Consider the following 10,000-nt stretch of genomic DNA (forward strand, 5'->3'; position numbering starts at 1 on the left):
AGTTTTCTCTATCTGAAACCTCTAAAACGATATAAGCTTCAATACTCAGAACGAAATGCTCTGAAATATAAAAAGTTACGAAAATAGTCACTCTTGAGTCTTCCTGTATATTCTAAAGAAAAAATAATAATAATAAAAAACTACGGTTGAGAGTTCGATTAAGTTAAAAAGACTTCAGTTACAATACTATATTTTTTTTCAAATCTCCAAATATCAAATTATTTTTCTGACATATATAGCAAAGTTGAATGATGAACTAAGAGACTATACGAATGTTAGAGATACTGTTAAAATATTCTTAGAGAACTCTAGATTTCTGTAAGCGAATTCATATTCTAGTTATTCAGATGGAAGTTGAAGGTAGAATGTCGGAGGAAAAATAGCCCAGTGTGATAGCCTCTTTATAAAGAGATCACCTACAGACGGGGATCCCTGTTCCCTGTACCAATTCCCATACATGGGAAAAAGACATGATACAACGGTGTTGGCTTTTATACATTTCTGGAAAATAACTAAACGATCCTGTGCAGCTAAGATGAGATGAGATGGAGAAGTTTGCAGGAGTGACGTGGCAAAAACGGGCGGAGTTGTGAGAGTCATGGAAAGGTATGAGAGGCCTTTGTTCAGCAGTGAACTCAAAATGGGTGATTGATTAACTGATTGATTGATTAATGGATTGATTGATTGAAGCAACAAAGGCGAGCACTCTTTTATATTTTCCTGGATGTTGCAAGAGGATTTTCATTCTTAAAAATAATAACATAAATAAATAAATAAATAGATAAATGAATAGATAAATAATTTTTTATTCTTAAAAAATCATAATATGAATAAATAAATAAATAAATAGATAAATAAATAAATAAGATAAAATAAAAAGCGAAGAAGGATTTCAAGCCTACTAGTTTTCAAGGGTTTCCCCCTCCTCCACCCACCCCATCACACCAGCACCTTTCGCCTTCCTGTTCCCAAACGCGCTTTCCAACCGCAAACCTACAGTACATGGCAGCCAGGACCGCGCCTTGGCATCCCAGACCCTCCATCCGGGCCTCCCTCTACCTTCCTTAATCACATGTATTCACATAACTTAGAAACCTTAGTTCTCTCTCTCTCTCTCTCACTCTCTCACTCTCTCTCTCTCTCTCTCTCTCTCTCTCTCTCTCTCTCTCTCTCTCTCTCTCTCTCTCTCTCTCTCTGTAAGGTTGGCAAATAATTCCTTCCAGTGGTCGGCAGCCCTTGTAACTAAATTTTTTTTTATAAAAAAAAATTGTGCTGTCAAAGCCGCAATACAAAAATGTTTAGACAGGGAAAGACGCTTCAACAAGTAAAGATTACTGATGGCTACAGGTCTTTTCGAAGTTGAATATATATATACAGTATATATATAATCTTGCCTAGAATGTTTTAAAAATTTACAGTATGTGACGTCTTCGTTTTGATAGAATAATTACTTTGTAAGAAGTTTCTGGAGCCACACAAGAGGCCTGAAAGAGACACAGATTGCAGACCATTGGCCTAACCCTTCCAGTGGTGTAGCTCAAAATATATATTTTGGTATGGTAATCATTGGATAATTTCAGGTACACGTGGCTGTATGCATATGTATATGTATTCTTATATATATATATATGTATATGTATGTGTATATGTATATGTATATGTATATGTATATGTATATGTATATGTACATGTATATGTGTATGTACATCTATACATGTATATGTAGATGTACATACAGATGTACATGTACATGAATATGTATACATACATGTTACATGTGCATGCATATGCATAAACATATACAAGTATGTGTATGCATATGCATACATTTAAATATACATTTTAAATGTATGCATATGCATACATTTAAATATAAATTTCAAATTCTTATACTTTTTGGGCTTTTTGCCACTCTTCGATATATGTAGATAAAAATACGAAACCGAAATACTTAGCAATTATATTTGCACATAGTTAAGTCTATGGCATTATAGAAAGTGTACTGGTCTCGAATTCGCTTAGTTGTGGGTTCGGATCCCGTACTCCTACCCAATTCCTACCAGTGATTCTCACCTGCCCAAAGAACCCGAGAAGCGGTTTTGGCCGCAACTACTCGGCGCCTCCTCCCGTAAGCTCCTCACCACCTGAGTCACAGACTCTGATTGTCTGTACTTACAAATGCTACAATGGCCGGCGACTTCTACGGAAATATGTGTTTGACTTCGAAGGTCATTACAGGACCTCCGGTCTATCCTCTTGGGGGGACGGTACAGCCTCTGTATGTCACCACGGTGACTCGAACAATATGAACAAGATCCCTCAGCTCTCACAATATTCCTTCATACCACAAATAAACCTAAAGGGTTTCTTGGGCTTTTTTTCTTCTCACATTCTTCCTCCGACCTCCATTTGAATAACTAGATTATGACTTTGCTTACAGAAATCTAGACTTTTCTAAGAACATTTCAACCTTATATCTAACATTCGTATAGGTTTATAATTCCTTAGACCATTGTTCAGCTTTGTTACATATAACGGAGAGATAATTTGATATTTGGAGATTTGAAAAATAAAATATTTTAACCGAAGTCGTTTTTACTCAAACGAACTCTCAACTGTCGGCGATGGCGAATCCCGTGAAAGCCCAATATGATAACGTCTTAGGAGACACACGGATCTAACATGTTATAATAAGACCTCAGGCACTGCCACACTTAGAAGTGGAGGCTACTGTACGTACGAGCTCCTGTTTAGAGTGAAAGGGAATTCCCATGCTACCATGACATCCTCCACGTGACGTCATTATCCGAGGGAAGTTTTGGCCACTCGGGACACATTACCTTCAAGCTGCGGTAAAGCGGTTTCTCTCTTGCGGCAGCCTAAGGAGCCTGGCGGCTGCTGGCGGCTGCTGGTGGCTGCTGGCGGCTGCTTGCGGCTGGCAATGGCTGGCTTTTTGGCCTGGTGGCTTGGGATGGACCTTAGCGGCTAATGGGTAATGGGTAATGGGTAATGGGTAATGGCAGGGCTGGTAATGGGTAATTTGTAGAAGCTGTTCTATTGGTAATTAATGGCGGATTTGGTGGAAGTTGCTCTGAAGGCTTTATCACACTGGGCAATTTTACCTTCGACTGTTGGAGCAAATTTGCAGCTTTCCGGAAGAAATGCGATATTCTGGAGAAAAAAAAAAATCCTCCAAGATATCAATCAACATTCTATGTATTTTTGTTGAGAAAACAAAATGGTTTACCATAATGATTATACGGAGGAAAATGTTCTGAGGGAGGACGGTACCACCGATTAATCGGAGGTTGAAGGAAAATTAGCCCAGTGTGATAGCCCCTTTAGTGGGGCTGGCGGGGGTTGGAGGTAGCTTCCGGTAGCTGCTGGACTCTGTCGACCAAATCCCAGCGGATAACTCGAGAGTGTCTGCTTGTGGCTTCCGGCCGACTCGTGGCTTCTTCAGCTAAGTAACAGAGTCTGATTGCAAAAACACTAAGTCACCGATGCCATTTTGTGGGAATTTTCCACAAATTTGTGTCTGAGAAATTTCCTCACATGGGATGTTTTGTGAGCAAATTATATGTTGCAATGAACGTATTTGTGTATATAACACTTCCTTCTTTTTGTGGGGAAAATGTGGAAACCCAGATTTACTTGTGGGAATTTTGTGGTAAAAATGTCACTCATTTGTGGGAATTTCCCACAAATTTGTGTCTGAGAAATTTGCTCACATGGGATGTTTTGTGAGCAAATTATATGTTGCAATGAACGTATTTGTGTATATAACACTTCCTTCTTTTTGTGGGGAAAATGTGGAAACCCAGATTTACTTGTGGGAATTTTGTGGTAAAAATGTCACTCATTTGTGGGAATTTTCCACAAATTTGTGTCTGAGAAATTTCCTCACATGGGATATTTTGTGAGCAGATTATATGTTGCAATGAACTTATTTGTAAATATAACACTTCCTTCTTTTTGTGGGAAAAATGTGGAAACCCAGATTTACTTGTGGGAATTTTGTGGTAAAAATGTCACTCATTTGTGGGAATTTCCCACAAATTTGTGTCTGAGAAATTTGCTCACATGGGATGTTTTGTGAGCAATGAGCTTATTTGCGCATATGATAATTCCTTCTTTTTGTGGAGAAAAATGTGGAAACCCAGATTTCCTTGTGGGAATTTTGTGGTAAAAATGTCACTCATTTGTGGGAATTTCCCACAAATTTGTGTCTGAGAAATTTCCTCACATGGGATATTTTGTGAGCAGATTATATGTTGCAATGAACTTATTTGTAAATATAACACTTCCTTCTTTTTGTGGGAAAAATGTGGAAACCCAGATTTCCTTGTGGGAATTTTGTGGCAAAAATGTCACTCATTTGTGGGAATTTCCCACAAATTTGTGTCTGAGAAATTTCCTCACATGGGATATTTTGTGAGCAGATTATATGTTGCAATGAACTTATTTGTAAATATAACACTTCCTTCTTTTTGTGGGAAAAATGTGGAAACCCAGATTTCCTTGTGGGAATTTTGTGGCAAAAATGTCACTCATTTGTGGGAACTGGTATAGATCACAGTCCCAACACTGCACCAAGTATTGTATACACACTTAATACTATGGCGAATGCCCGAACGTGACCACAAACATAATACATCTATGCAAATATAGCTTTTGATGTTTTTATATGAATATAATTTTCCCAGGAAGCTCGCAGGCCGAGCAGGTTCGAGCTTCGTTACTTACGGCGAAAGTCGAGGGGATGGGGGTTCGAACCCTGCCACCGGTGAAGCTGGGCCAAGGACATGGTTTATTAGATTCCACGCTACAAAGTCCTCTGTAAGGGGCACCGTGCCAGCCTCCCGATAGAAGGGAGTTTGTGACGTTTCATCATCATCATCATCATCATCATCATCATCATCATCATCATCATCATCATCATCATCATCACCACCACCATCATCATCATCACCATCATCACTGTTTTCAGAAAAAAAAATGAGGAAACTACTGGGTCAGTTTTGAATTATCTCAATAGTTCATAACAACGGGAGTTCATCTTGATATATTCAGTCTATGATTTTCTTTATTTTTTTTTATTTTTCGCTAAATTTTGTCTGGTAAAAGCAGAAAAAGACAAAATCTCGTTTTCTGGCAACATCATCGAGTTACAATATATAAATCATTAAATAATAAATGAATAAATAGATACATAAATAAATTAATAGATAAGTAGATCAATAAACAAATTAATAGATAAATAAAAAATGAATAAATTAACGAATAAGTGAACGAGTAAGTGAATAAATAGATCAATTAATCAATCAATAAACAAATGAATGAATAAATCAACAAATGCATAGATAAATGAATAAATAAATTAATAAATAGATCAACTAATCAATCAATCAATAAATGGTTTAGATAAAAAATAAGAAATGAAAATATATAAATATATATACATATATATATATATATATATATATATATATATATATATTTATATATACATATATATATATATATACATATATATACATATATATATATATATATATAAATATATACATATACATATATATATATATATATATATATATATATATATATATGCAGAAAAAAACACTGGGAAATAAGAAGCTTAGTCCGAACGTTTTCGTCTATTTAATAATGTCTTAAATAGACGAAAACGTTCGGACTAAGCTTCTTATTTCCCAGTGGTTTTTTGTGCATATTATTTTCACGTGTGCCTTGTGAATTACTGCAATATATATATATATATATATATATATATATATATATATATATATATATATATATATATATATATATAAACTGTGATCTAAATAATTAATAATATTCATGGCATTAGACATGAAGCGAAATTAATTGTTAAAAAAGAGACGACGCAGAAAACACCATAACAGAAACAAATGCGAACAAAAGAGATGGAAGAAACAGGAGAATATAAGATAAAACAAAAAAAATGGAAAATACAAAGAGAGGCGTGATGAAGATTACAATAATTATTGTGATTATAACGAAGACAGGACAGAGGAGGAGGAATAATGAGGAGGAGGAGGAAGAGAAGGAAATATAAGAAGAGGCTAGGTGAGAATGTGGAGGTGGTAGAGGAGGAGGAGGAGGAGGAAAAGGAGGAGGAGGAAGAGAAGGAAATATAAGAAGAGGGTAGCTGAGAATGTGGAGGAGGAAGAGGAGGAGGAGGAAGAGAAGGAAATATAAGAAGAGGAGTAGGTGAGAATGCGAAGGAGGAATAGGAAGAGGAGGAGGAGGAGGAGGAGGAGGAGGAGGAAGAGAAGGAGGAGGAAGAGAAGGAAAGTTGGAATAGAGAAGAATGACGGTGACGGTAACGAAGAAGAGGAGAAGGACGACAACGACGACGACGACGAAGACGACGACGACGACGACGAAGACGACGACGACAATGGCCATCAGACGAAAACAAACTAACGGTTTCAAGCTGTCATGATGTACATTTGATTTGGAAATGGGTTGAAAAAAACTTCGCCAACCGTGTAGTTAATAAATGGAATAAACTTCCTGCTGCAGCAGTGCAATGTATACGGTTCGAAGTTCTAAAATTCATTTAGACAAAACACCTAAGCAACACAATGGCCGCCAATAGTTTGGTTCGCTTGTTTATTAATTTCTTCGTTTAACAATATATCCTTAGCATCCGCCCTAGTTATGGACCAAAAGATCTCCTGTCTGTATGGTCTTCCTTTGTAAAGAGGTACTTCTAGAAAAAGGAAGATGGTGGACGAGAGAACGAAGATGTCGACGACAAGACCTTTCCTTTGGGGAAGAACAAGAGGCGCGAGAGAGGACGAGAAGGAAGAGACGCAAGGAAGTTGTTATCTAGATGAGGAGGAGGAAGAGGAGAGATAAGAGGAAGAGGAAGAGAAGAAGGAGGAGGAGGAGGAGGAGGAGGAGGAGGAGGAGGAGGAGGAGGAGGAGGATAAATAGAAGTACAAGTAGAAGGAGGGGAAGAAGTAGGAGGGGAGGAGGGGTAGGAGATTTAGGAGGAGGAGAAGGACGGAGAGAGAACGAGGAGGAGGTGAAGAGGAGGGGAAGTAGAAGGAGAAGGAGTAGGATTGGAGGAGATTTATGAGGAGAAAGACGGGGAGGAGAACGAGGAGGTAAATGAGAAGAAGCAGAGGTAGGAGAAGGAAGGGGAGAAGAAGAATTAGGAAAAGTAGGAGGAGGATAAGAAGGAGGAGGAGGAGATAAAGAAGAAGTAGGAAGAGAAAGAGGAGGGTAAGGAGGAGAAGAAGAAGTAGGAAGAGAAATAAGAGGGTAAGGAGGAGGGTAAGGAGGAGGAGGAGGAGAAGTAGGACGAGAAGGTGGAAGAGAAGGAGGAGAAGAATTAAGAGAAGTAGGATGATCAGGAGAAGTAGGAGGAGAGGTAGGAGGAGGGGGTGTAGGAGGAAGAGTAGGAGGAGGAGGAAAAGTGGGAGGAGGATTAGGAGAAGTAGGAGGAGGAAGACAAAGAGAGACAGGAGGGGAGAAGGAAGAAGTGAAGGAGGAGAAGGTGGAGGGAAAAAAGTAGAGAAGAGGAGGAGAGAAAGGGAGAGGAAGGGAAGAATGGGGAAGACAGGTCAAAGAGGAAAGAAAAGGGAAAGGCTGGAAAAAGGAAAGCGGGGTAATGAGGAAGGAGAAAAAGAGGAGGAGGAGAAGGAAGAGGAGGGGGAGGAGGGGGAGGAGGGAAAGAGAATGGAGTAGAGGGAGAAGGAAGAGGACGACAGGGAGGATAAGAAGGGCAAGATGAATAAAGTAAATGGAAGATGAAGGAGGAGGAAGAGGAGGAGGAGGAAGGGGAGGAGGAGGAGGAAGGGGAGGAGGAGGAAGATTGGGTGGAGGTGGTGATGGTGAAAGAGAAAAAAGATAAGAAAAAGACAAAAAGGAGAAAAAAAGGAAAGGGAAGAAGAGAAACGGAGAAAAAGAGAGAGAAGATGAAGGAGGAGCAAGTGGAGAGGAAGAGAGGAAGTGGAGGAGGGTGAAGAGATGGAAGAGAAAGAATAATTGAAAGACAAGAGAAGAATGAGGGACGGGATGAGGACGATATATGGAGAAGAAGGGGCGAAGAGACGGAGAAGGAAGAAGTGGAGAAGGAAGAGAGAGAAGGTGAGGGAGAAAGTGGAGGAATGAGAAGGTGGAGGCAAGCGAGGTAGAAGGAATAAGAGACAGACAAGAAGGAGAAGAAGAGAAAGATAAAAGAAATGGAGAAAAATGGCGAGAAATCGTATAAGGCGCACGCGAAGAAGAAGCGAGATGAGATGGAGGAGGAGGAAGAGGAGGAGGAGGAGGAGGAGGAGGAGGAGGAGGAAGAGGAGGAGGAGGTGGAGGCAACCCACGGATCACATCACCTGACCCTTTGCATCAGGACCCAAAGGCTGCTTCGCGAAGACAGTTATGGCGTCTTGGCTCTCAGTGGCTCCGCCGTCCCACCATCCCACAAACCAGTCAGACACCCAGACTCAACTCGAAGACCAGTGCCACCTCCCCCTCCCCCCTCCTCCCCTCCTCCCCTCACACTCACCCTTTGCTAGCACAACCTCAGACACCCTCCCCTGTCAGTCACCCTTTTCTTGTAATTCCTTTACTTAGCTTCACTATAGTGGATATCTGTGACTTATTCTAAAAGTCCATCTGTGGGAATCTTCTTTCTTTATCTTAATCGCGATGTATCTCTAACATCTTCAATCATTCGTCTATTTTTCGTCAACTATTGCCTTCAGGTCTCTTAGCAGAGCGTCCTCACAATCAACTTTACTCGTATTGCATCAACCTGATTGACTTTTTATCTATTCATCTATTATCCTTCCTCCTACTCTTGTGTCTGTTCGTTCTCTTTCCCTGTGACACCGTAGAGCGTTCTATGTCCCGTCCTTTGTAGTGCAGTGACACTCAGTTTTTGTTCTTGAAGATAAAATAAAATAAAAAATGAGAGAATTTTTTATTCTTGAAAACGAAATAAAAGTAGGAGAAAAATGGAGAAATTTTTTGAGAGAAAGAGAAAGAGGGAGAGGAAGAGAAAGGAGAGAGACAGAGGGAAATAAGAACAGAAAAACAGACAGTGAGAGTGAGGGAGACAGAGAGACATACAGAAAGACAAACAGACAGGCAGGCAGACAAACAGACAGACAATATCTCAGCCTTACATTTCTAAACAAACCAACTCATTACTTCCAGAAAAACAAACAACCACTTTTAGTCTTTGTGCCAATCCTGTATTTTTTCTTTCTCTATTTTTATTTTCTTTTTTACAAAAATAAAAGTTTTATAAACAATGGTGAGAAGATTAGTATACGAGGCCTTCTACACTTTATAATCACTTCTGTCAATAGTCTTTCCTTAAAAATAAAATTGAAATTTTAATAAATATAAGAAATAAGAAATAGACAAATTAGTATATATATATATATATATATATATATATATATATATATATATATGTATATATATATATATATATATATATATATATATTTATATACATATAAGAAAAAATAAATTAAAAAATAATAGAATAAATCAATAAATAAATAAACAAAACAAAATACATAAATAAAATGAATAACTAAAGTAAATATAACAAATAAAATTGATAAAGCAACAATGAATTCACTCCTGGCCTTCTAGACTCTTTGCATCCTGACATACTCTAAAATGCTCATTTGGACGGTTCTAATCAGCTAAAACGACGTTAATGGTGCACTGGGGGTGGGGGGTCTAAAGACTAGAATACCTGATTAAAGATTCGACAGAATTCTCGTGACTGGAATACCAATCAAAGTTTTCTCGTTCAATAGTAGTTCATCTGCCTTTCCATGTCACTTTGGGTTCTATGGAACAAAATTTATTTTTGTACTTATACCAAACAAAGATCTTTCTCACTTCTGTGAAAACTTGGTTTACAAAACAACATCTCTGATGAAAAACATTCCTATTTAGCCGTACGTGCCTGCAGAGGTGGTAT

The 10,000-nt window shown here is 38.5% G+C and overlaps 1 protein-coding gene across 3 annotated transcripts in view; it reads left to right on the forward strand.

The window, feature by feature from the left end:
* The window catches only part of LOC143021939 (uncharacterized), a 169,025-nt gene that overhangs the window by 118,907 nt on the left and 40,118 nt on the right, over positions 1-10,000 (forward strand). The gene's annotated exons all lie outside the window — the stretch shown is intronic.

Source organism: Oratosquilla oratoria, chromosome 43, assembly GCF_046742065.1.
Source record: "Oratosquilla oratoria isolate Oo_2021 chromosome 43, ASM4674206v1, whole genome shotgun sequence".
In the NCBI taxonomy this organism is placed as follows: Eukaryota; Metazoa; Arthropoda; class Malacostraca; order Stomatopoda; family Squillidae; genus Oratosquilla; species Oratosquilla oratoria.